General features: G+C 34.3%; 1 pseudogene across 1 annotated transcript in view; it reads left to right on the top strand.

Moving 5' to 3' along the window:
* The first annotated feature begins 1,464 nt into the window (after nucleotides 1–1,464).
* The window catches only part of LOC308557486 (small ribosomal subunit protein uS5 pseudogene), a 108,077-nt pseudogene continuing 82,221 nt past the window's right edge, over nucleotides 1,465–27,320 (top strand). Inside the window, exon 1 of the transcript in view lies at nucleotides 1,465–1,693. The product of the transcript in view is annotated as a small ribosomal subunit protein uS5 pseudogene (transcript). The remainder of the gene's footprint in view (nucleotides 1,694–27,320) is intronic.

Genomic DNA, 27,320 nt, shown 5'->3' with positions numbered 1-27,320 from the left:
CCAAAGGACTAAGCTTTAATGTGAAACAGAAACTCTGGACACTAGCCTGTTTTGGCCTTGATGAAGACAAAACTGGATTTTTTTCTATGGTGGGAGGACAGAGATGGGGCACAGGGGTAGCCCCTGAAGAAACTTCACCACACCACAGTCTCCTGTGCCTTGGTCCATGGACCGCTTTTCTTGTGATCCGGGGAAAGAACACATCTGCCACCAGCAGCATTCCTATCTTCAAAGTCCACTTTTAACCTGCCAGTTGTGAAAGAACAGAATAGAGTTCGCATTTCCACATTTTAGAAATCAATGGGAGTGGGGAAATAGAACAGTTAAATTTTTTTTTTCCTTCTACACAGACTATGGTAGTCCATTAATCATGATTTAAGTCCTATACCTATGTCAAAGTCAAGTGAGTAGGAGTTCTATGATTCTTAACACTGTAAGTACTTTTGGTTGCTTTCCTTCTGCTCCTTTTTAGATATTTTCATCATCATTATTTGTCCAAATATAGTATTTATTGAGTACTTAGCATGTGCCAAACTATGCTAAATGATCCAAATGTACTATCTGACTTAGTATGGAATTTACCTTTGTTTCCATTTTGAACCTGAAGAAGTTGACACATATGGAGAATAAGTTGGGAATCTAGAAAATGATAGAACATGATCTTAAACTCAGATACATCAAAGATCGTGCTCTTAATCACTTTACTATAAAACAGTGTAAATGGCTAGGCTATATTATGAAGGGAGAAAGGAAATTGCAATTGCATAACTAGAAATATGTCTTCATACATAAGAACTTACTAGTGAAGAAAGGCATAATAACCAAAATTCACCCTGTTTGTGTTTGTTTTGGCATGTTTAATGGTGCTGTTCATCTGTCACTTTTGGTCAATGTTAATGAGAAGTTAAAATGATCTCGATAATAAGTCACTGTTAACACAGATTTCTTTTTACTACAGAAACTAGAACTCTCTAATTAATGCTTCACATTGTTATAGTGTGTATCCTTATGTTATTCTAAAAGAGCTTTAAACAATGAAAACTAATCTGCTAGGGGAAAGTATGTAAAGATGGCCAAATAGGACACACAGGCCTTGACTCTAGAGGAGAGTATTTCTCATGATATGTTTCTACTTTTTTAGCTAATTGCTAAATATTCTCTGTATATGCCTCCCCAAGAGGGGGATTTACGGCAGTAATTACTGCCTGCTCTAGATCACACAGTGTGGTCTATAGCTCCCAGGTGATAGTAAGAAAGTGCAAAATTTATTTCTGCAGACCAAGAACACACTGAAACACTGAAGACTGTAAATTTGTTTAGGGGTAGAATGCAGCTAGACGTTTAGGCAAGAGTAGGGGTGGGAAGTGGAGGAGTCTGAGGTGATTCTCTCAGTGAAAAAGTTATATTCTTTCTAGAATGGTGCGAGGGTAATTCTCAATAATAATCATAAAGTAGCCATGTTGAATGAACAGTATCAGCAACAGCAACAGCAACAGTAGGGATCTAGAGGAGGCTTTGCAGGAAGAGCTCCTGGAGGAGGTGGAGGCCCCAGTCAAAACTGGAACCAGGGATATAGTAATTATTGGAATTAAAGATATGGCAGCTATGGATATAACAGCTAATGTCACGGTGATTATAGAAGATAGGACTATACTGGTTACATCTACTATGGATATGGTGATTATAGCAACCGGTAGAGTGGTTATGAGAAAGTATCCAAGAGAGGTGGTCATCAAAATAGATACAAACCACACTAAATTATTCCATTTGCAACTTAACCCCAAAAGGTGGTGAAGTAGTATTTTCCAATTTGAAGATTCTTTTGAAGGTGGCTCCTGCCACCTGCTAACAGCAGTTCAAACTCGAAATCTACTGGAAATTATTAAATTTAATAGAGAAATCCCCATGCAAATCAATGTCCATGTAGGATTTTATTGATTTGCATTGATAATCATAGTTTAAATCTAATTATTTATGATGTTCTTTTCATAATACAGTAATATAAGCCCAGCAGATTATTATGTGAATTGAATGAGCCTTCAAAAATAGGAGTAACTTACTTAATAATTGTTTCTAGAATTTAATAAACCTTTGCTAGCAAGCCAAAAAACACACAACAACCCATTTCATGTGGATTTCACATGCACTATCTTGCAACAGCTTTCATATAAGCACACACACAAACACACATACACTCTCAAACTCATTCACATGTGCACATGTACACTCCACACTTTAAGTGCATATATAATTTCCATATTCCAGATTAAGATGTTAGAACATAGAATTACAAACCAATAGATTGTCACTTGATAACAAAGTCAGTACCATGACCCTAGGTATACCCAATTCTTTGGTCCTCATGATTAAACTCCATTCTTCCTTTTATTGGTTTCAACTGTTGCATCTTTCTAAAAACCAAGAATATATGTATATGTTTAGATGAAAGTGGTGCCTTTTTGTTTAGAAGAATCAAAATAGAAAGGTTTTATAAAGCAGAATAAACAAAGACAAAGGAAACTTAAGAGGAAGTTAGTGAAGAACTCCACTTTAGGTAAATTTATACTAAAAGAGTGCACAGAAAGCGACGCAGAATCTTTCTCATTACTTACAGGACATTTTCCTTTTTCTTGTTTAAGTCTTAATTCTTAATATTTTAAAAATTTCAAATGTAGCAAGTGAGGAGATTTTAATTTGTATGATGTAATTCTCAAAGAAAAGAATGTTGTTTAAAATAAGGAAAGGTAACAGTAGTGATAAATGAAATATATAAAACTAAGTATTTCTTAATAGCAGTAGCCTTAATCTATAATAATTTTCTCTAATTTTCATTTTTTTTCCTAATAATTTATGTAGTGTTAACAGTTATACTTGGAAAGCCATTCTCTTTATTTTGTTTACTTCCAAGAAATACAGAGGCGTACTTATTAATCTACAGGAAGAAATGTTCTATCTTTGCCTACTAGGCTTAGCAAATTCTCATTATTACTATAGTCACTAGAAAAAAAAATTATGGAAATGTAAGACTGGCTATTAGCCCACATATCAGTCAAACTCCAACCCTCAAGAAATGCCCAACTCTCCTGTAAGAGTGTTGAATTTTTAGTCCAAAGAACACGAAGGAAAACAAGCTGAACGTGTGGTCAGGCAGAGAGAGAAGTTTGTTTTGCATTAGGATGTACACCCACAAGTACTTGTGAACACCCAAGATAAATCTGGAGTCTGAGTATGACTCGTTAGACTTATTTGAGTCTCTAACAATACTAGAAAATAATAGAGCTTTTCACACTAACAAAATCCTAGACACCAAATTAGAATTGGCACACACATTTACACACCCACACACACATCAAAAAACTTGGCAAATTATACCATAAATTATTTATAATTTATTACTCTGCTCAGACTTGTAGAGTATCTGATCCATAAAAATCATCAAATAAATTATATCACTTTTTTTTACTTACTTTCAGTGTCCCTTACTTTTAAAAAATACATTTTCCAAATATCTATTTTATTCTTTTTAGTTTTTATTAATTAATTCAGATCATCTTTCACTCCAAAGTTCTTTTTTAAAATTTTATTCTAAAAAATAATGATGAGAGAAGTAACACTCTCCTCCCAGAATGAGAATGAGACCTTGAGTAATGTCTGTGCCCATGAGTAGGAGGAGCATAGTTTGAATGGGAAAGAGCTGAAGCCCAAGACTTCACTTGTAACTAAAAAGTTCCCTTCAGCCCAGTACCACTCCACTTTCTCACTTTTCATTGCTTCATAATGTTTCTTCCAGAAAAACCACAGTTTCTCAAGAAAGTATTGTATTTTTCTATCTAGAATCAACAACAACAAAAAGAGTGACACACTACTGGTTATAACCTGAATTCTGAAATTTTTTATGAGTCCATAACTTACATTTACTTCAAAATTCCACATCAAATAAAATGAATTAAGAAAAAAATCTAAATTTGATGTTATTTTTAGGTTATGGGAAATACAGAGCCAGTTATGCCTGAGAAATAGACTAAGCATATTTACCCTATAATTAGTTCCAAAGACTCTCAATGTAATACTGTGTCCTTTAATTTATGTTTTATAAGGTATAGTCTATGGTATTGAATATTTTGTACTTGTTAGTATTACACAGCTACTCAAGGAAGTTCTCTTTCTGATAACATAAAATATACATAGATGGATAAGTTGATAGAGGTATCATGAGGTGTGTGTTTTCTAGCATAGTTTATAAAGTATTTTTTAAATTGTAACAACAGAATGAAAATAAATTAATTTGATCTTTTCTAACCACATGCCAGTTTAAGGAGAATTTGTGTTCTCCATAATAAAGGCAATGGCATTTATTTATGAATTTTAAAGTAAGTCTAATGAACTTGTAAAATCAGTTCTACTTGAAACTTATGAAATTTATCATTCTGACCTCTAAACTATTTTATTAACAAAACAGTAATTGTACAAATATTGCATTCATTTTTCTTTTATCTATGTATTTCAAAGAACTTAGCAAGCCTAAAGATGTTTTCCCTTTTTATAAAATATATTCCAAAAAATGGGTTGATTTATTAAGAATAAGACCCTCCCTCTGACAGAGGTAAAGCTCACTAAAACTGATTATTCTTTGACTTGATATTCAAGGCTCCCCATTCACTATGTGTCCACTGACCTGCTGTCTCTACAGCAACGAGAGCTGTAGCACAGCGTTGAGAGTAAGAGCCCATTAAGGAAAATGCTTCTCACATGAGAAAGCACATCTGACTCTCATGCATATCCTTATAGAAGAGATATCAAATGCTTCTACAAAAAAATTTTTTTTCCAGGAAATGAAACTCTTTAAATTATGTTTACTGAATGCAATAGGGCAACTTGTGCTCATATATGAAAAGTTTCCACCTTTTAAAAAGTGTCTAGGGCCTTGTAAAATACAGAAGCATATGAAGATGGCTCACTTTCATTTTTTTGAAAAACTAAGATTGAACGTTCATGAAGGTTGCCAGATAATCAGTAAAAGCTTTCTTTGACAGGTTTGGCTACCCTGAACAACATATAACCTTTCAGGAGATGGATCAAATAACTATAATCAAAACAGGTAATTAGAATCAGCTCAACTAGAATCATTAAAAATACATGGTCTTAGATTTTCTTTAAAAAAAACACCACCATAACAAATATTTAACATCTAAAAATAAGGCATAGATTAACCCTTTGCCTGCAGAGTAAGCTACCTAATTCTGTAAACATTCTCATTATGTTTTAAATTTAAGGGCTTACTATATGGCAATTATACTTAAGGCTTGTCACATATAATAACCCTTTTTAAAAATCCAGTAGCATAACAAAATATAATGTTGTATAAATCAACAAGAATATATTTTAGTATCATTGTGAACCATAGGCTTAATGTACACATATATATATATGCCACACATAATTGTTTGGTATTTAGACAGCCATTTAAAAGTAAGTCAAGCAGATGTTCACAAGACATAGGTAAGTCATAAAAGCATGTTACAAAAGGCCATGTGCAGACAGTCTTCCATAAATTAAAATCTTTGGCATAAAAACAGGGATAATATTTTAAAATATTTTTAAAGTGCATTTTTATTGTGAAATACAGTCCCATATCTTCCCCCACCAACAACAAAACTTGAAGTTTGTGCTGAGATATTGAGAGAAAAGATGATAAATATGATGTACTAATGTAAAACAAGCTAGTTCATGCATTTAAAGTCTTTGCAGGCACTGAAATTCTTAATAATTATTGAGAGAAAATATTGTATACCGGAAAACTCTACATTTTTTAAATTTAAGCTTTTAAGTCTTAAGATGTTGCAAAGTAAACTATAGAGTGTATATGAAGAGGTAGTGTATGCTACCACATATAAATATATGTAATGTTTTTAATCTGGGTTTGAAAGGAGGAAAAGAAAAACTGAGAGGCCATTCCCCACCCCCACCTCTCTGCAGACATCAATCATTGGAGGGCAGATTGCAGAACAGTTGCTGTGTTGAAATATCTAAGCACAAAAGGATGTGCGTCTTGCTTCCTAAGGGATGTCCACTGCAAGACAAGCACTGAAGTGTTAACAGCGGAATCCTTTGGGTAGATGACTATGTATGCTTTTTATATTCTGCTTGTTTACATATCTGCATTGTTATATATTTTTGTTGTAGCGATTGTGAAGCTAAAGGGACAACTGCAAGGAGTATCTGCTTTGTGCTCCTTGTTATCATATGTTTCTTTTCTGACAAATATAAATTAACAATTAAAGTTAAGAGGAAAAGCTGCAATTGACATACAGAATTATAGGAGAACAGAAAGAACTGGCTTCGTTTCTTGTAGTAACTCACCAAAACTTACATAGGGCCATTCTTTCTTATGAGGTTGGGAAAAACAATCACCGTGGAATAACTTTCTGAAGTGTGTCATTATTTATAGTTAATCAGGAAAAAATAGGGAGTTTGCCCAATGAACCAACCTGTTCTTTGGAGCAATCTTTAAAAGTAGTAAATAAATAAAAAGTAAGTAGTGTGGATGATAATAAAAGAACACCAATATTTTAAGGATAAAGAACTAAAGAAGTTTATAAATTAACGCAGATTAAAAGAACATTCAAATAAATATTAACTTCAGTTCAATAGTAATAATTTATGTTCCTAGAATTTTCATGGTATTATGCAACTTTCTATATTATTCCTGTCCAGGCTTTATTACATCAGTGAATATACACAGATGCAATATCAATAGGGTATTTTCATATATTTTTAAAACATGAGATATCCTTTATTCTTACCCTTTACTGTTATCCGATTATGCCCCCACATATCCTTTCCACAGAATATAAGAAGTCACCTTACATATCTCAATTTATCATATTAAATTCCTGATGGTATATATTATTCCCCTTTAAATTAAATTATCTTTTTCAGTAATTCCTGAGAACTTCATGCTTTCTCTGAATATAGAGGTTAATACTTCTCAACAGTAAAGTAGGAAACATCAGAAAAATCATACGGAGCACATAGTTTATAGAAGGTCACTGTTGAACCAAAAATCATACGGAGCACATAGTTTATAGAAGGTCACTGTTGAAAGTATTAGCAATGCAGAATGCTTTTATTTCAAGCACTTCTCTGTGCAGAGGATATATATTTAAGTGTTCATACATCTTTGGTAGAAATAGTTCAAATGAACTTGTGAAGATAAACACAGACATAGCAAGTAGAGCAAATAGGAAAAGTATGGAATTTAAGGTTTTGTACTGTCTTTGTGAAGGGAACTTAATTCGTCTTTCTCACTCAGATGTAATATAAACCATAAAATTGTTGGTGGCCTAAAGAATCTTAGGTATAACTCAGGGAAATAAAAATGGATAACATAAACAGAAACACACCAACTTTGACTACTAAATGTTCTCTGTTCTGAAATGCATACACCAAGTATGCTGAAACACTGAATGCAGCCCTTTGCAAGCCAAAAATAGTAATCATCTTTAATTCTGTTTTATTTTTATCTTGCCACTCTGCACTTGTTCTTTGCAGAAAAGACACAGAGAGCTGTTCTTAGAATATTCAAAAGTCCTGAGGAAATAAGATCCAGAACTCTCACCAGAATGTCTATTTTGTGAGGCTCTGGAGTCCAGTTTTTCTCACTTGACAGCTTTGTTGTAGATAAGCTTTAACTAAGTTATCCAACATTTTATTTGGCTGAACTGAACTTAACCCAGTGTATAGATTGCTATGTTTTACTTGAAGTTTGTTTATCTAGTAGACAAACTTTAAGCAGAGAAAATATAAAAATATATATCAATTAAGAAGCTAGTCAGAATTATTTATCTCTAGGTAGAATGTACGCCATATGGCTGCTTTGTTCTGAGCTAATGTGTTATATATATAAAAGCATTAGGCTTGTGTAGAATTATTGTAGGGTGGTTTGGAAGAAAGAAAGTGGGAGTCTAAACCATACTGGTTTCTTTCAAGAATAATGGTTGAAGACCAACCATTTTAAGAAAAATAAATGTAGCTATTTTTGTCATCCCTTGAGAGTACCTACTCATATTTGAAAATTGCCCCCAACCAATGCAAATAATTACCTGTATCCAGAGTATCTGCAGGTTTAATACTGCACATGTAAAGTGGAAGGTCAATGCTAGGACATAAGATGAAATTCTTTACAAGATTAAAGTCATTCATCAGACATCATAGAGAAAATTATAATACGACTGGGTACATCTATGAACAGTGAAGAAATGAATATTTCCACTAGTGTCACCATAGACATAATTGTGGTTGACATGAATTTTATTTCATAGACTAAGGCTATTAAATTTTAAGAAATTTAGAGGTGAAGTCACTAAATCTCTCTGGACATACTTACATATATCTCCAAAATGAAAAACTAAATTGCATAGTTATTCAGACCATGCAATGCTATCTTGAAAGAGCCTCTATGCTTAATCTGGTTATGAGTGAAGCGTGCTCTATTTCACCATGCTACACCTGGTAAACCAATACGGTGCTAGAAACCTAAGTAATCCACTGAGACTATTGTTTTCTCTTCTGCCAATTTCATAAGTAAAACACAATCCATTGGGTAATCTAGGCCCATACCTTAAAGTAAACATATGTAAAACTGAACTCCTTATATTCCACTCATACCTGCTTGTGACGGTGAGCTTTATGTGTCAGCTTGACTGACTACGAAGCACCCAGGTCAAACATTATCTCTGGGTGAATCTGTGAACATGTTTCCAGATGAGATTAGCTTGAAATTGGTGGGACTCAGTAAAACAGGTCACCCTCCCCGATATATATATACACATATATATCCTATTGGTTCTGTCTCTTGGGAGAACCCTGACTCATACACTGTTTCACTTGCATCAGCCCAACTTTCTGTCTATGATTAGCCCATCCTTTTTATTGCTAAGGTCAAAAGCCATAGAAGTCATTCTTGATTGAGCACTTTATTTCATATCTTCCAATCCTCTTGTCTCTATTTCCAAAATACGTAATCAAGTTGTCTCTAAGTAACCCTGTTGTTAACTTTTATCTGCACTCTGCAACGGCATCTGGCACTCCGCAAGTCTCCCTGTTCCTACCTTTCCTTCCAGCCTATTCTCCACATGGTAGGGATCATTTAAAAACACAAAAACTATAATTCTGTTCAAAACATTCCAATCACTCCCCATTCATTTAGAATGAAAGTAGTTTTTTTAAAATGAAATATGAGGCCCCACATGAACCCGTTTTCTATTATGCATCTCATTTCCTACTAGGTGCTCACACTGCTCCACTAATGTTGGTCTCTTTAGTTTCAGTCCTACGGATTGACATAAGTTTCAAATGTCAATGATGCCCACATTTTCATCTCTAATCATGGCTTTCTCCCTGAGCTCCAGACTCCATACTTGGTGTTTTTCCCCCTGCAACTATCACAGGTATCCTCAGTTCCCAAAATGCTCAAAAAAGAATTTTGACTTACTATCTTCCCAATGTAACTCTCCTCTGAGGTTTCCCTATCTTGGAAAATAGCATCATCAATTTCCAAATTTCTGAAGGCATAAAACTCCAAGTTGTCCTTTTTGTTTTAATCTTCACTTAAGGATATATTTTTTCCATTGCTTTTCAAAGAGAGTGGAAGGGAGAGAGAGAGAAACATGGATATGAGGGAGACACATTGGTGAGTTGTCTCCCACAGGAGCTTTTACTGGGGCAGGGAATGGAGTTTGTAGCTGAGGTGCATGCCTTTCACTGGAATCAAACCCTGGACCCTTCAGTTTGCAGGCTGATACTCTAACCACTGAGCAAGACTGCATAGGGCTTGAAGTCATCTTTGATTACTGTCTGCATCTCACTCCTGTTGGTTCAATGTCCTTGGCATATCCATAATCTATGTTCTCCCCTCCATTTCCACTGTTGTCAGAATACTCCAAGCTACCATTTCATCATACCCAGATGACAGGTCTTTGACTGTCTTTCACACAACCAGTGTGATACAATAAGAATCAGGTTGTATTATGCTCTCCAAATTAAAATCCTCAAATGGCTTCCTCACTTCTTGAAAGTAAAATCGGAGGTTATCTGTTGTATAGGCCTATGTGTCCCTGTCTTGCTGATCACTGTAATCTCCTCTCTAACCCTACTAGCTGTTTTTTCTCAAATTTGCCAAACTCATTCTTACCTCAGGAATTGTATAACCCATGTTATTTGTATGAAATATACCCAGTTTCATCTCACATGTATCTCAGCACAGATCATTTCTGCCATTTCAGAAAAGATTTTTTTACTATATATTATGTAGGATTTCTTCCTTCATTTTCTCATGTATCTTCCTTTTTCATAGCATTCTTGTATCTCTGTATTGATTTCTCTATTGCATGTACTACTTTACCCTGTCTTTGCCACTAATTCCAAGAGAATAGAGTCCATGTCTTGCTTGCTCACTAATGTGTCTCCAACACCTCAAGCTGTACTTAGCATATAATAGATGCTTAGTAAACATTGTTGGCATTAAAAAAAAAAAAAGAAACCTCAAAAGATTGCTTAAATGCTATATTTGCTTGGTTATAAACATGTCACATTTTAGAGCTTTAAACATTAAACCAGCAACAACCATTGCAAGTTTGTTGATTCTGATTATCAACTTTTTAAAGAACTATTTCAATCTTGTGGGAAAAGAATGTGTGTTAAGGCTGATTTATAACTATAGAGTTAATACTCTCTTGGCATTCATTTTAGGTTTAGAGTAGCTGATCGTCATGAATACTGGAGAAGACTCCATAAGCATACTCCCTGCAATGCATGTTTAATTTCTGAAAGCCTGGGGAAGGATGTTTTGTAATTGATTATTATTTTGTCCTTCCAATTATACCATCTGCTGTAATTGATAATATAGTAAGTACATAAGTGTATAATATTGTACAGAATGGCCTCTTGGTCTAGGCACTGGATCCACTTGGGTGAAGGATATCATTTCTTCCATCTTTCTCAATAGTCTGTTCCGCAAATTACTTCTACATGGCTTCAGTAACAGGGGAAAAAGGCAGCTTGTAATATCAGCTGTTTACAATCTATCTACTTATTTTAATAAAAGCAATTGTTCAAAAAGAATAAAATTTCTCTTAAACTACACTCACACCTTGCCTCAGTAGATAGTGCTTAAGACAACCGGCAACTGTTAACTTTTATAGCACTCTGATACTACCAGGAAATCTTTATTTTACAATAAAAAACATATGCAGAAAGTTAAATATTATTTATTATAGATTGACAGGTGGATTTGTATTATCTATAAATTTGGCAAAAGTTAGGGGAAATATTTAACATTAATTTCTATTCCTATAATATACCCATGCTACAATTCCTCAGTTGTGCAGCTATTCGCATGAACCTATGCTGACATGCTGGATAAGTAACTCTCCAAGAGATACTATTTTTTTCATAAAATATTCATATTCATAAATACCCAATCACATTAAAGTATAATATTTTGATTGTATTATTTAGTAATAATCTCAAAGAAGACTCTCAAAAAGAGGCATCAAGTTTACACATTTGAGCAAAATCCACGAAATGTCCTTTCAGTAACAATATCTACTATTTCCAGTCCATTAACTCAAGCTCAGTAACTTACATAGTAGTATTCGTATTATCATAATGATCATGATCACCATTATCACCTTTTTAAATTAAAGACCCTGTTGTTCCAGTTGGCCTGCATCTGTAGGCTATTGAAAATGCAGCAGTACAATGTTGTCTCATTCATGCAGAATGGGTAACTTTTTGTTTGAAATTCATTTGTCCAGAAATAAGGGCTTGGAGTCACATTTTTAAAAGAAGAATATAATTAAGATGTGCTTTCAGATCAACTCTTCAAGGTCAGAGAAAGAAGTTCTGTGACTGAGGAATACGGGGGCTTTATTTCTATTGCGCATTTATTCCACACGCAGGGTTACTTGTAAAAGAATGTTCAGGGTCCCTAAAACTAAACTACAAGAAAAATAAAAGTTAAGCTGGTAGTAATTGAACACTTAGAAATTGATAAATATGTATTCCTACAGGAAGATATTAGCCTTATGCTGTTAAGCTAAAGAATAAAAATGAATTATAAAACTCCTTTTAAAATATGAGCCAATATATGTTTTAAAAATACTATGTATGAATATGTATATGAATATAATAATGGTTATTTCTGAGTGGTGATATTGTAGCTTTTAGAAATAGATAGAGGTATAGATATAGATATTCTTAAGTACATCACAGTTTTTCTACAATGAATGCATATGTATATACATAGTTTTTAAAAGAAAATTTTTTTAGAGCACTTAGAGACACAGAGAGATAATTCCCATTCTCTATCTCCTCCATTGTGCCACTAAGAAACTGACTGTTTTTGGAGGAATGCTGAAAGATTGAAAAAATTTGATCAGCTCCTTCCATCAGTCACCAGAATCAAGCAGAAGAGACCTTAGTGTGACATCATGATTGAAAGTGCAGTGCTCACTCCTCAGCTTCGAGAAAGATTCTGCTCTGTCAGCATAAGAGGAGAAGAGAGAAATGAAAACAGGGGCCTGATTCACTGGTCAGATCTCATATTCAGTATAACCTTTACTCCTATAAAATTGCTTATATCATTGAATCTTAACCACATTGCAAACAGAAAATATAGTGAAATCACTGCATACACTACAGTAGCTTGCATATTTTGTCCCATTTGTATAGAAACAAATGCATGCCTTCAAGCATAAAGAATATATATGTAGTTTTGTGTTATTCCATTTGCATGTGTTTGTTTTCATTGTTTCAGTTTTAACATTTATGTTCTCAGTGAGGACATTTTTAATTTTTAAGCAAAACTATTTATAGATTCTCTACTTTAAATCATTTTGATAATTCTACTGGTAAATGTTGAATTTGGAGCATCTGGTTTGTAAATGTTTTTTTAGTAGAGTATGTATCAGCACTGAAATTCTTAGACTTTCTGGAACCGCAGCTTCAGTTTCTGGCAAGACGAACATAGCTCCCTAATTTTCCAAGAGATAAGGTACATTCCTTGTAGTCCAGCTTATTTGAGTCTTTTGAAAAAAAATTGAATTTTCTATTCCCAAAGGTCTGTGCTAACCATGTAATTAATAAAGAATTCCCCAAAGGATTCATTTTTAAGAACTGTCTTTTGTAAAATCCTAAATCTCTTTATGACTCAACAATTAAAACATTTTTAAAATATTTTAAATGCACATAAACGAATATAACATACACTTATGCAACAACCACTACCAATAAAATATTAATATTACTATATAAGCTTTACATTCCTCTTTTTCTTTTTTCAGAGGTATAAAATAGTTGAGATATAGCAAAAATCCCATAATCCATGCAGTTCTACCAAATCCAGTGTATATTATTTCTAAATACGATTTTAAACTTTTACCTCACTTTTATTTTTATTTTATTATTATTATTTCTTTAAATATCTTTATTGATTTCAGAGAGCGAGGAAAGGAGAAGGAGAGAGAGAGACAGAAACATCAATGATGAGAGAGTCATTGATCGAGCCCACAACCCGGGCATGTGCCCTGACCGGGGAATCGAACCCCGATCACCTGGATCCTAGGTCGATGCTCAACCACTGAGCCACGCCCGGCTGGGCTTTTACCTCACTTTTATATTAAATAATATGAACAAAAATGATTTCAAATGTATCCATATTGATACTTGCTATGCCGTTTATGTCCTATAAGCTTCCATTATATGCAGTAAGTTTTTGTTTATATCCCACTTACTATAGTTAATTAATGAATGTGAAGTTTCCCTTTGTTTCATCATTTCAATCTTTCACTCACCCTCTCACTCTCTATTTCTAAGTAAAGATCTTCAGTCCCTTACCCCTATTCTCCCTATTTCTTTACTATGGGAACGTTGCCGGGCATTCGTTAGGCCTCCCTCTCTCATTCCCAGGCCCTTGTACCTCACTTCTCTACTTGTTTCTCTCTGTGCTGTGTGCTGTGTTCATGGTAATTTTCTCCATAGCCGTACCTACTTTGCCATTAAATTCATCTTTGTATTTCACTATATATATATGTACTGGTATGTATCATATATATATCATATATATGTAATAAATATATAGTAAATATATACATGCGCTGCTGTAATAATGTACTGGTTTTTATATATCAGTACATTGGATATATATACATATATGTACATATGTATATATAGTATATAATAAAATGTATAAATATTATTTCTACTCATTTTCTCCTCTGCCTTTTTAAATTTTTTTATGGTTTTGATTTATTAGTATGCTTTTTAGCATTTTAAACATATTATTGTCTCTAGTACTTTAAGCCTGGTCAGTGTCTGTTTTATTCTTTGTTTCACCAACATGAAGTTTTAATAATACTGACAGTAATACTATTAATAAAAGCAGTGTGAATTTATTTTTATTGAATGCCAGTGCTATGCTAGGCATTATTTTAAGTGTTTTATATACATTTACTCTTTTAACCCTTACAATCTTATGTGGCAGCTCAATATTATTCACTTTTACAATATATAGATATGAAATATTTCTCCAAAGTTCAAATCCTACTCTCAATCAGTATACCAGTCTCCCTTAACAAAGATATGTATGCAGATTTTATCAATTAATTTAATAGCCTTTTTCTTGACTCTTAAAGATCATTCTATTAATGAAAAGAAATTCAACCAAGCCAGCCAAACTCAATAAGGGCACTACATATGTTTGTATGTATGTATGTATAAGTATATATGTAATTTGTATGTAAATAATATATAAATACATAATTATATATACAAATATATATAAATTATGTAACATATCATGACAATTTGTGTTCCATCCCTTAGACCCTAAATTAATTAGAGTTAGAAGAAACATTATGTACACTGAGCAACAAAGTTCAACTATATGGTGTTTCTATTTAATTCACTTTGTAAAATTGTATGTAGACGTCATATACTAGATATGAGAACATAGTTTGCCTTACACTCCTGCTGAAACATTTGTGAATGCTTCTGGATTGTTAGACAAAATGTTTGAAACTATCTAACAAAATCAGATTCCAGCCATACGTAAGTCATTGTTTTGGATTGAAAAAATATTTTCTACTCATGGTGGTTTTGGGCAGAATGTTAATTGTAACATCAGTATATCATTTGTGATAATTAGAGCACAAAATTATGTCAAACTCAATGAGAAAGTCCTCATAACCTTAAATTCACTTGTCAATAAAGCATTCTTTCTTCCCGAAGTGAATATAATGTAAACAGAAAAATATATAAAATATATCTTGACCCAAGAAGAAGCAGGGAGGTAACCTTGGTTGTCTAAAATTTATTCTTGAATAAAACCATGGCTATGTATTTGTAAAATTTTAGACAGAAAATTGGAAGCTATAAACATTTAGTCCATTTGTTTTATGAAAAATTTTAAGAAACAAATAAGACTCCTTTGTTTACCTTTTCGTTACTAAGGGAAAGTCCTTTGGCTGGGGCAAGCTCAATGTTTCAAGTTTAAATGGCTCTAAAAAGGCTTTGTTTCATTGTCAATATAGAAGGCACATGACTTGAAATCTCTTAGTGACTGCTCTATGAAATGAATCCAAGCTTGGCCCTATGTCTCCAAGAGTAGAGACAGTTCAGCCTCCTAAATAACCATCATGTATAACTGGACTTCCACATCATTCATAGAGACTCAACTGATGGCAGCTTCAAAAATCATGGAGATGATTTGAGAATTAGATGAAATAATTAGATTGCTCATTAATGCTCATGTCAGTTGTCCAAATGGGAGGCTGGGAAGTTGAGGCCATCTGCTAGAAACGTAACACATATGATCACATTTTCACTTCACTCAAACAGACTGAAAATGACATTATCTCCATTTGGCAAATAAATTCACTGTGACTAGTTATCCAACTAGGAAATATGAGAGCAGAGATCCAGACCCTGGTATATCTGAACATTTTTAGGCCAACTGACAGACACTGGTGGATGGTTAGCCCACATCCATCCACTAACTTGTTCTCACTGACAGAGCTCTAGCTGTATACAGTCGATTCTCCTCCAGCTCCTAGGTCAGTTATTTTCTTTTCTTTTTTTTTTTTAACAATTTTTTTTTTTAAAATATCTTTATTGATTTCAAAGAGAGGAAAGGAGAGGGAGAGAGAGAGCTAGAATGATGAGAGAGTCATTGATTGGCTCCAGCCCGCAACCCGGGCATGTGCCCTGACAGGGAATCAAACCCTGATCGCCTGGATCCTAGGTCTATGCTTAACCGCTGAGCCACACCCGGCCGTGCAGGTCAGTTATTTTCATTGCATTTGTCTGGCTTGTGTTTTATTTAGGTATGTTGATGTGACTAAAGAGTGGACAATGGAACCCAAGGGTAAGTCTGTTGGAGGCTTCCAGGAAAAGTTTTTCTCCCTGATAGAAAGGCATGTATCCACACCTCAAAAGTAACAATAATAAAAAAAACTCACTTTCTTCAAAATTGGATGTTATAAGGTCAGCATAGGTTGCCTTGCATAATTAAAGTCATCTTGCAACAATGTATAGAGATTTTATACACCAGTATGGGACCTGGGTGATATTTTTAGAGACAAAATGAATAATTTAAAGACCCACATATCTCTGGATATGTGAACTAATCAATTTATTATAGTTAAAGCAATTTTCAGTGAGGTATTGTGTTATCAACTCTTTAAGGAGTCAGCAATTTTTTTTTCTGTTAAGGACTTGTACAGTAAGTATTTTAGGATTGGTGGGTCATATAGTGCTTATCACAACTACTACACTCTGCTATTATAGTGCAAATGGTGCTATAAACAATATGTAAATAAATGATTATGACTATGTTTTAATAAAACTTTATTCATAAAAAAAATTGGAGGCCAACATACATGGCCCTGGGGACTTCAGTTTCCTGAACTATGAACATGCTATATGTTAAACACAATTTAAAAATAGCCCCAAATATCCTTGCTTTCCAAATAATAAAGATGAGTTAGAGTTTAAATGACTTGTTCACACACAGTTATAAACATGTCTAAATGGTGTATAAGTTATCTCCTAGAATTGAGCTAAACAGGGTTACCTGAGTTTGTGCATTATAGAGTATTCCTACCCAATATCCTTAGGAATGGTAAAAAAGTCCATGCATTTTCTCAGTGAATATAAAGTTTTATCATTCTCCTATTAAAATAATTAATGGATACACTCACTTAAATAATTCATGGAAAACTTTGCATGCTTCTCTTTCTTGAAGCGGATAAAACTAACTTTATTGCACTTAATAGAAAAAAATATGAAAACATCATGCCTTCTTTAGTTAACAAAGGAAAGGGATGATTTTCACTGACACCATCAACTTTGATTCTGAAGAAGTCAGTAAGTGGAGCTCTGAATTGCTGTTTTGCCACAAGCATTTTATTGCTCTTTCCCCCATTATAAAAATGGCAAAGTGTTCTGAAAATGAAAATTTTTCCTCGGGGACAAATTCATAAAGATTTATTACCTTGCCTTAAAGGGATGGGATTGAGCCACTTTTACAGCCAAAAGTTACTTTTATTTCCTGCATTGGAAGTATTTCTCTGCAGTCTTGCAATTGTAAAAATATTATTTTGCTAAGCACTTCTGCCACTGATACAGCCACCAAAAGCCATCCGTGATATTAGCCAAGTGCTTTGATAGCATTCCAGTATTCCCAGCCAGAAATACGCATTTAAAATTCATGTGAAACATTTAAAAATACAGAGTCCTGGGCCTTACTCCAGTAATACTGAACTACACATCCCAAAGATGGCTTTTGGATGACTGTATATTTTGCACAATCCTTTCAGGGATTTCCATGCACAGCCAGCATTGAGAACCATTGCTAAAAAAGAAAAAAGCAATTTTTAAAAGTCAGTTACTAATCAATAGTTATTTTTCAGCTTGTAAATAATGCTGTGGGCTTAGAAAATATGGAAAAATATACAACTTCCTAACATTCATCAGACTATCAAAGGCAGTGTCTGAAAGGGATGGCTTTGGTCCTGTCAGACCTTCCATGAGATTGCCCTTGAATCATCCCCTCATGCTCTCTAACCCAGTTTTCATTTCCTCTCGTTCTGGGAAGACTAGTGTCATAACAGTCTTCTGTTTCCCATGCTGGGTCTGGCAGGGCTGCTCTCACAAAGGGAAATTTGAGCTGTTTCAGAAAGCACCCCCACCACACAAGCACACACTAGCCAACAGTAAAACTTGCCAACTGCCTTTCATAAGTACATTATCATTAGAATATTTTTTAATGCTGAAGATAGCTTGGGCTGTAGGGGTTTCCCCTTAGAAGGCAACTCTACCCATAACATAACTCTTTTAACCTAACACAGCTGGTCAAGAAGGTTTTTAGCCCTCATAATGCACTCACATGAAATGGATCGAAGGCCATGGTATGGATTTATCAGTCATACATCAGATAATAGCTTAAGTTGAGCTGAGTCATCTACCTTGTTTCACAGACAGTATCAGGGTACTGAGTGAACTGGTAGACTTCAAGGTTTAACCAATAGCCTGTTTCCATGGCTAGATAGCTGAGAGCTGCAGGATGCCATTCCAACAAATTTAGATAAAACAGTCATTGAAATTGAAACTGAAATTATATTAATCCCAATAAACTAGGTCATGCACTTAGGAAATGATGAGAGATTATCATTAAAAAAAGTAAGTGACTCCCCATTACTAACTCCATTGGATAGTGATAAGTCATTATATTATTTGCCTTTCATTGCACCATTAAACATTAAAAACTATATTATTTTCACACTGTCTTCAGCTTCCATGAAACCATATACACCTGGTTTTCTTTCTTACCTCTTCATTTCTCGTTGGCTTCCTTGAAAGGAAACTTCTCCTTCAAGCAACATTTAATATCAAATTTCCCCTATGAACTAAGCATTTACACTTACTACCCAGAGAACCTCATATTTTGCAGTTTTCAGTTTTCATCAATATGCAAATGATCTCTAAATCCATACTGAAATTACACATTTGTTGAACTTTAGACTATTATAACCAACTTCTTACTTATATCTTCATTTGCAAGTCTTGTAGGCATCTCAGACACATATCATGAGGTGAACTCATCACCTCTTTCTCAAACCCCTCCTCCTCCAGCATCCCTGCAATGAATAAGGGCTGCCTCAATCCACTGAAACACTCCACCCCAAATCCTAGGAGTGGCCCTCAACTGCCCCCTCTTTTCATCTTTAATAATCTGTATCTCTTGTACTGCTTACTGCCTCCTTCAATGTAGTGTTACCACCATAGTTGGAACCATCTTTCCTTCTTGAATTATTGCAATAACCTAATTGGTTTCTGTTTCTGCTCTTGCTTGTCTCTAATCTCTACCCATTGCCACTTAAAAACTCTCAGTGGACTCCCATTCTCAAAATATTTACCATAGTTTTAGAGGAATAATGGCATTACTGAGTCCCTGCTTTCCTCGAAAGCAGGGTGGTTGGCCATCTCCGGTACCTGCCTAACCAGCAGCTGACCTGTAGTCTTTCAGTACAAGCTGGTTTTTGTTTGTTTTGTTTCTTTTTTTTTTGTTTTGGTGGAAACACTCTTCCTTCAATGTTTCTCTTTCAAAGCTCTTTCTTAGTTTTAAATTCTCAACTTCAATCCCTTGCCCTTCCTAGAACTGCTCCATGTCTTTTCACAGAAACTTAGATATTTTTATTTTTCCTCCTAGAGCATCATTTACTCCCCTTTTGTTATATTACATGTGTAATTACTGGTGCACACCCCAATTTTATAAAAACAGTGGGCTTTGTGGGTAGAGGAAGCATGTTTGTTTTGTGCTCTGTGTTATTTCTAGGGTCTACTGTTATCCTCAGCCCAAATTACAATTTTTGACTAGATTAATAAATGAATAAATGATGTTTCAATATGCACTGCTTCATGTTCACGGCACAAGTATTTATGCTTTTTGGCTCATTGCTGTTAGGAAGAAAGAAAGAAACGTGCTCCTCATATGTGTATATTTATGATCAGATTGACCCTTAACAGCACTGTTAATAACCTCTGTCAATTAATATCTTATGAGTGATTATTTATGTATTTGGAGACTGTGGTGAAGAAAGAAGAACCGAGAATAACCTGCTATACAATTGTTATTGGATGCCAGTTACTTTACTCTGCCCAATCCATGTTTCAGAATATACACACCCTGTGTGTGCGCACGTGTGTGCGTGTGTGTGTGTAATTCGCATCAGACATAACACTATGGTCACATCAATTATACACTTTCTAAACCTGTTTACTCTTTTATAAAATGGAATATAATTGTATTACCTAATCCTTAGGTTTGTTTGAGCAAATGAAATAATTCACATAATTCACAAAAACTGTTTAATATCAAGCACACAAAAAATTGTAAGCATTCAGTGGTAGATACTGTTATTATAATTAGGACAATGTTAAAACAAAGAAAAGAAGTTCTAAATGATTCAATGATTTTAATGATACGTATTAAAAAATAATCCATTTTGAAAAATATTCAGATGGGGGCTCTATTATAGGTCTTCTAACACCTAGTGAAACTGAGATTCAGAATTTCTCACCTCAATCAGTGGATAGTTACCAGTTTGGTCTACTCAATTTTTGTGGTTTCCATCTATATTTATCAATGATACCCACTGAATTAATTCGCACTCCCTCTAGCTACTCTGTGGAGAATAAATATAATAAGTCTTTGCTCAATATAGAACATGTTTTACCCAATAAAACTTTTTAAAAAGCTGATAATGTATTACTGTGCTATATGTGTATTGACAAAATTACCAACCTAGATATCCACTCTGCTATTCTCTCCAACTTAATTTTAAATCTCGAGTTACATTAAATTCTGGATTGTTCAGAAGGACAAATTCAAGCCTCAAGCCTAAAGTAAAATTAGAGCAGTTAGCCCACAAACACTGTCATTTGGATCTAAAATGTAATACTTAGTTGCAAAAATCTACTTGGAGCAATATTTTTGTTAGAACTTATAAAGAATCCCTTTGCCCTTATTTTCACCTCTAAAACTTTGGGTAAAGGCCCACAGTTTCTTTTAGCTCTGTTTTTTGAAGGTGAGTTATGGATATTTTTACCAACAAATTTATTTTTATTTGGACATAGGATTTTAAATACGTTTCTTTATACTGAAATTTCTTGCCATCAAAGGACACAGGCTGTCAACACTTCTCTGACTATCAGAACCTTGCTGTTGAAGCCTTATGTGGTGCTTCGTCACTTGAGCTAAATAAAAAATGGGTTGGATGCTTTTTTTGGCTCCAAGTGTTAATTGCATCCTAATAAAACCATCTAGTTAAAGTGTCTGCTTTGTGGTGCAGCGCCATAGAGAAGGGATTTCTAAAGGAAGCCTGCTAAGCTGATTGTGCTTCCAGATAACTAATTGAAATGAGAAAAGCAAGGGGAACATGAGAATTCTGTAAGGCCGGCTTTTTGGCTGTTCTTCATAACAAAGTTTCTAAGATTACTTGCAGCAGATAGATGTGTCCTCCAGCTAAGTGGGTGCCATTGTATTCAGCTGAGCACTCATTTCCTTTGCATTTCACCAACTTCTTTCAATCTTCAAGGACTGGGAGGTGAGGTTGAAAATTATTGAAACACCTTGAAAAAACTACTAATTGATAAAGGGTCTATAAAAAGCTGTGACTCTTATCAAATTCAGATGATTTGTGGTTTATTTTGTCTGTTTCTGTGATTACTGTGTTTTATTTCAGTTACAGGAGTCCCATTTGTATCTGTCTTCTAGAAATAATTTGGCTTTGTATTCATTCTTTTTGGAAGCAGATGATCAATGTTCTATTTTTTAAATCAGTGTAAATATGTCATAAGTGCCTTATGCCCCAGTTTCCTAATATTTTGCTATTGATTTTCTTTTTTATAAAAGTACAAATTAAAATTACATATTTCTCTTTGGTAAGGTTTTTCAAATAATTAGTGTTCTCAGGAATTGATTGCACTTAAGGGTAAACCTTTAAGCCTTTTTCCCCCCAATACTATCGTGTGCCTTTCACTTGTTTTGTTCTTTAAACCCTTGTGATCTTTAAACACATTGCTCTGATATGGTGCCTTTAAAACATATTCTTGAATATTATAGCCTGCTATTGATGACAATTCACCATACTTCTCACCCCACTTTAATCATGCTCATCTATACTGACACAAATATCAGCAACTTTAATCCATACCATATACCTTTATGTGCTTTTAAAATTTATTTTTTAGCCCAAGTAGAAAAGTACTATGCACTGAATTTTGACTCCAAAATTCATTTGTTGAAGCCACAACCTCCAATGTAACGATGGGGACTTTGGGAAATAATTAGGTTTAGAAGAAGTTATGATGGGATTAGTGCCTATTAGAAGAAGCACCAAAGAGTTTGTTCTCTTTCTCTCTCTCTCTCTCTCTCTCTCTCTTTTTACAGGTGAGGACACCAAAAGGAGAAAGCTGACCTGGGCAAGCCAAAAAGAGAACTCTCACACGAACACAACCATATTGGCACCCTGATCTTGAACTTTTAGTCTTCAGATCTTAGTATGGATTTTTTTTTTTAAACAAAATGATTTATTTGTAACCCAGCCCAGTCCTCATCACTTCAATACAGTATAGGAGTCAAAAAGAGTTACGCTGCAAGCATCATGTAGTCCAAGGTAGAGCTCCATACCTCCCAAGACACAAGCCCATCTCCCTCAAGACCCATGCCCAGAGCCAAACTAAACTTGCAAGTCCAGAATGAAGTCAGCCCCAGGTCTCAACACAATGCATTCTTCTTCCACAGCCTTTTCAGCTTCCTAACTGCAGCCTTCTCCACCTTCCACCCCTTACAGGCCAACTCCTAGGCCCTGAGAGACTAACAAGGGTTTAAGTGTGACATAAAAAAGGCAAGTCAGTACTCTGTGAAATCTAATGTTCCATTATTTGATTGATTACCTACCATTTTTGCAACAAAATTTATTTTTTTACAATAAAATTTCCTCTATAATATTGTATATAGTGCTATTTTTAAGAATGTTAAAATAGCACTATCTTCAGTTGTTGTAATCATGATTTATTACCTTAATCCACATTAAGCTTTGCACTGTGATTCTCAATAATGTCTCTCTAAAAGAATTATTGATGTAAAACAGCCCCACAGCTATGAGATTTATAAGAAGTAATATTCACAGAAGCCTAGATTAACAAATTTCCAGGTGAGATGCTTGTTGAAGAGGTGAGACTCACCAAAGTGTGAATGTTAGGAAAACAATTAACTTTTTTCAGACTGTTTCCACATCTGCAAAACGCACATGGCTGTACTTCATTCTCTACCTGTCATCCTTCTGAAGCTCACATTTGACTGCACACAAATCAATGTTGAGGACTCATTTGGCAGTCCACTAGCCTATAATCCCATTAAGAAGGAGAGTACATTTTATCTTTTTTGTATCCCTAGTCTGGCCCATAATTGGTACTCAATTAATATGTTAACAGTTCACAGTTATCTAAAATAGCCTAAAATGTAGTCTAAGAAAGAGCAACATTAGAACCACTAAATTATGCTTGGTCTCCTCTGCCTAGTTTTTAGAAAATAAAATCATTTATTAGAATGTCTCTCTAAAGAGTTAATTGCATTGCAGCTACTATCAATTAAGGCCCAAGAAAACAAACTAATAATACTCTAGGTTCCAATTTGAAGGTAACGAACTTGGACACACAACAGACAAAAGATGTTAGTAAAGTAATACAGTCTATGAGCAGGGTGCTTTGTGCTTTAACCCCAAATGTTGTCATTCCCTTAGTAATAATATCATTTTTGGTTTCAATACTTCTTTCACAATTGTGTAAGATGTCAATATTAGACAAAGTTTGGTAAAGGACACTTGGAGACACTCTGAACTATTTTGCAACTTTTCCATGAAACGTAACTCATTTCAAAATAAAAAGTTAAAAATAATAAAAAGATAATAGCAAACATTTAGATAACATTTACCATGACTTAAGGTTACTTTTCTAAGTGCTATACCTATATTAACTAATCATACAGAGATAAGTCTCAGATTCAAAGTTTCAGATTTCAGAGTCTAGGTAACTCACTTAAGATTTTACTTTTATTAAAATATAAAATAGTGCTTTTAAACACCCTGATACAATTTGTACCAAAGGAAAAAAATGAAATTATATATATATATATATATATATATATATATATATATATAATGAAATATATAAAATCCAGTTTTACCCTTCAAGGAATACAAACAGAACTTCAGGAAACTGATTAGGGGATAGAAATATTAAATTTAAGAGAGAACCTTGTCCTTTTAGCATTGTTCTCTTTGACTGACACTTCTTTGAACTTAGATCTATTTCTCTTCACTCACCAATCTTTTTACCTTCTCAAACTCAAAGTATGAATGGATAAGAAAAACCTAATCAAAATTTAAAATGTGGCTATTTCCTAGGTTGATCAAACAATTAATAGATGGATCTGGTGTATCATTCACGCAAACCTCACGCATTTAGACACCAGGCACCCTGAGGCATGACTTAGTTTGAAAGTATCTGTTTCTTAAAGTTCTTTTCACTTTAAGGAAGTTGGATTATGGAAAGGAAAGTTGGCATAATACTGAAGCCCAAGTTAGCATATGAAGGTAATGAACACTTAGATGCCTAAAGAACAATAAAGAAGTATTTCATTCAAAGAACAAAAACACTTGGGTCAAAAATTAACTCTTCTAGCAGCTCATCGCCATATGGTACGCCCCGTTACTCAGAGCATCTTTGAAACCCATTTGACAAAGTGAAGTATGTAAGAGATAGCTATTTTTTTTCAGTAATTCAGTTTCAGATCTGACCACTCAATTCGTAGGACTGCAACCTAATCATTCCTGGTTTGGACTGGTTTTGTTCCCTTTTCTTGGGTCAGACCAAAGATGTAGAACCCTAAGCAGTACTAAAGCAGAGAAGACCCATAAACCAGAAGTGGGGATGGGGCTCTCTGGTTGCTGAGATGATCTAGCTCTTGACAAGACACCCACTGTCCCTGCACCAGGAGTATGCAGTGCCTTGGTGGCTTTTTAATCGTGATACAGGTCACTTAGAATAATGATTGTGCAACCATCCCTTTTGCCCTGCCCCCGGGGAGCTGTCTGAAATTGCCCCAGGAGTGAAAGGCCTCTTCTGGCTTTACAGGAAATCCCTTCCTCCTCATGCTTGGATTTTTCTTTTAGACTGAATTCTTGCACACGCTTCTGTCTTCTCAGCCAATCATGGAAATTTTCCTATGAGCTTAGATTTGGGGATGGTGTGTGAGTGTGTACAGGCGAAGAGGCGGTAAGAATTTCAGGGTTTTGACAGATATTTTTGGCCCTGCCTCATATATTTTTGAGATTCTGCCATATATTATTCTTGAGGAAGAAAACTATGAGAGAGAGAAGAGAGAGAGAGAAAGCATGAAAGTCATATTTTAAAGTATTAGCCCTCCACATTTAGCATTTTCAAACACTTTGAGCACTCACCCACTTGTGGGCATTTACCAAATAAAAGATTTTTCTTTTGAACAAATTGTGCATAAAGAAGAGAGAGAGTTAGCACCAGTACAGTAAGGGCTAACCAGTTACCCCGAGGCACGTATTCTCTTTATTAATAAACTACACTGCATTTGCAGATACCTGAGGAGACTCAAAAGGTAATATTAATAATCCTTTCTTGTTCCCAGGTATGACTAAATCAGCATAGACATCATTAGGTTTGTTTGCAATGAGTTACTTCAAGGACTCTTCAGGAAGCCTTTGCTTTCTCAGATCTGCACTTTTACATAATTCAATACGCGATGGCCAGCCCTCTTCTCTCTCTAAAGTAATGTCAAAGAATGGTGTCAACTGTCCTGCTGAAATTACCTATGCTTTTTCTCCTCCCCAAATATATGCAACTTCAGATCCCTTTGGAATAAAAACCATGAGGTTGCAAGCTTACAAGCTTGGAGATTGGAAATGTTCAGAACAGAACGTGGAGTGTCCAGATTTACTTGTCTATGTCGTTGAGGATTTCAGGGCTATTTGTTTAGTAAGATAGTTTATGAGACAATGGTATGATTTTCAAAAACTGGATGGTTAGATTTATCCTTCCAGAACAACATGGCTCCAAAGACTTTGGAAAAAAAGTTGGATGCAATTAAATTATTATCACAAAATACCTAGTTTTAAATTTATATTAAACTTTCAAGACTTGGGATTATTGAAATTGAACAGTATTCAACATCCTGCAACATCCTGAAGAAAGTTCTGGTAGATTGTTTCTAACGAGAGAGAGAGAGAAAGAAAAATTCCCTCTCCTCTAATATTCTTTTTTTTTTTTCTTAAGAAGGTTAGAGAATTCAGAGGCAAATATTTATTTGATCACCAAATGTCAGGCTATTCTTTTCACATAATAAGTTGATATGGACCAGAATAAGGTGAATGAGCTTTGAAATGTGAATTGTAATTTGATTCCTGGTTCAATACTATCATTTTTTGTTAATGAAATAAAGAAATAATGTTTACTTCTAAGCAACTAAATGCATCCAGCAACATTCTTCCCTTCCCTTTTGTGTTACTGTGAAATAAAGTAAGTTATCCTTTGGGTCTCTTCTCACAAAATAATAACTGCCAACCACCGGATAAATGCTGCTCTTGATAGATGGTTAGCTACTGAGATGACAGAATATGGGGAAATGCCAGAACAAATATAGATGATCTCAGATAAATAAAAAATACTGTAAAATAAAATAAAAAAGAATTGATTGCTTAGGTTACTTACTAGAAAGCAGAAGAAGTAGAAAAACGTCCTGAGGGGAAACGACAGCATGTTTGCTTTAGAGAACATTAGGCAGAGGAAGGCAAGCTGCAAAGGTGTACCTGCGTCATAGTAAATACCAGTTTTGATTTTTGAACAAGATAATAGATACTCTGGAAAAGAAAAATTGTGCGTGTCAGTTTTCTAATTGAGATTTGTGCTGTATCAATAGATATGTAAAGACCAGTGAGAAGGAATCATTTTGAATTAATAATTGAATTAAGTATTGGTGGTTTTTATACCAAAATAAGGGGAATTTAGAAAGAAATTCAGTGTAAGAGAATATTTAAATAACATTCTAAATGTAATAATTTAGTTTATTTTTATTTTTTAATCAATGCCATCCATTGTACCTAAACAACCTATAGTGCTTTATATGTTCATTACTGTTTAAAATATTAAGTATAAACATGTATCCATTT

This window comes from Miniopterus schreibersii (genome assembly GCF_964146895.1).
Source record: "Miniopterus schreibersii genome assembly, chromosome: 5".
NCBI classification, from domain to species: Eukaryota; Metazoa; Chordata; class Mammalia; order Chiroptera; family Miniopteridae; genus Miniopterus; species Miniopterus schreibersii.
The sequence above is the reverse complement of the archived record's forward strand: the minus strand, read 5'-3'. Positions and strand labels throughout refer to the sequence as shown.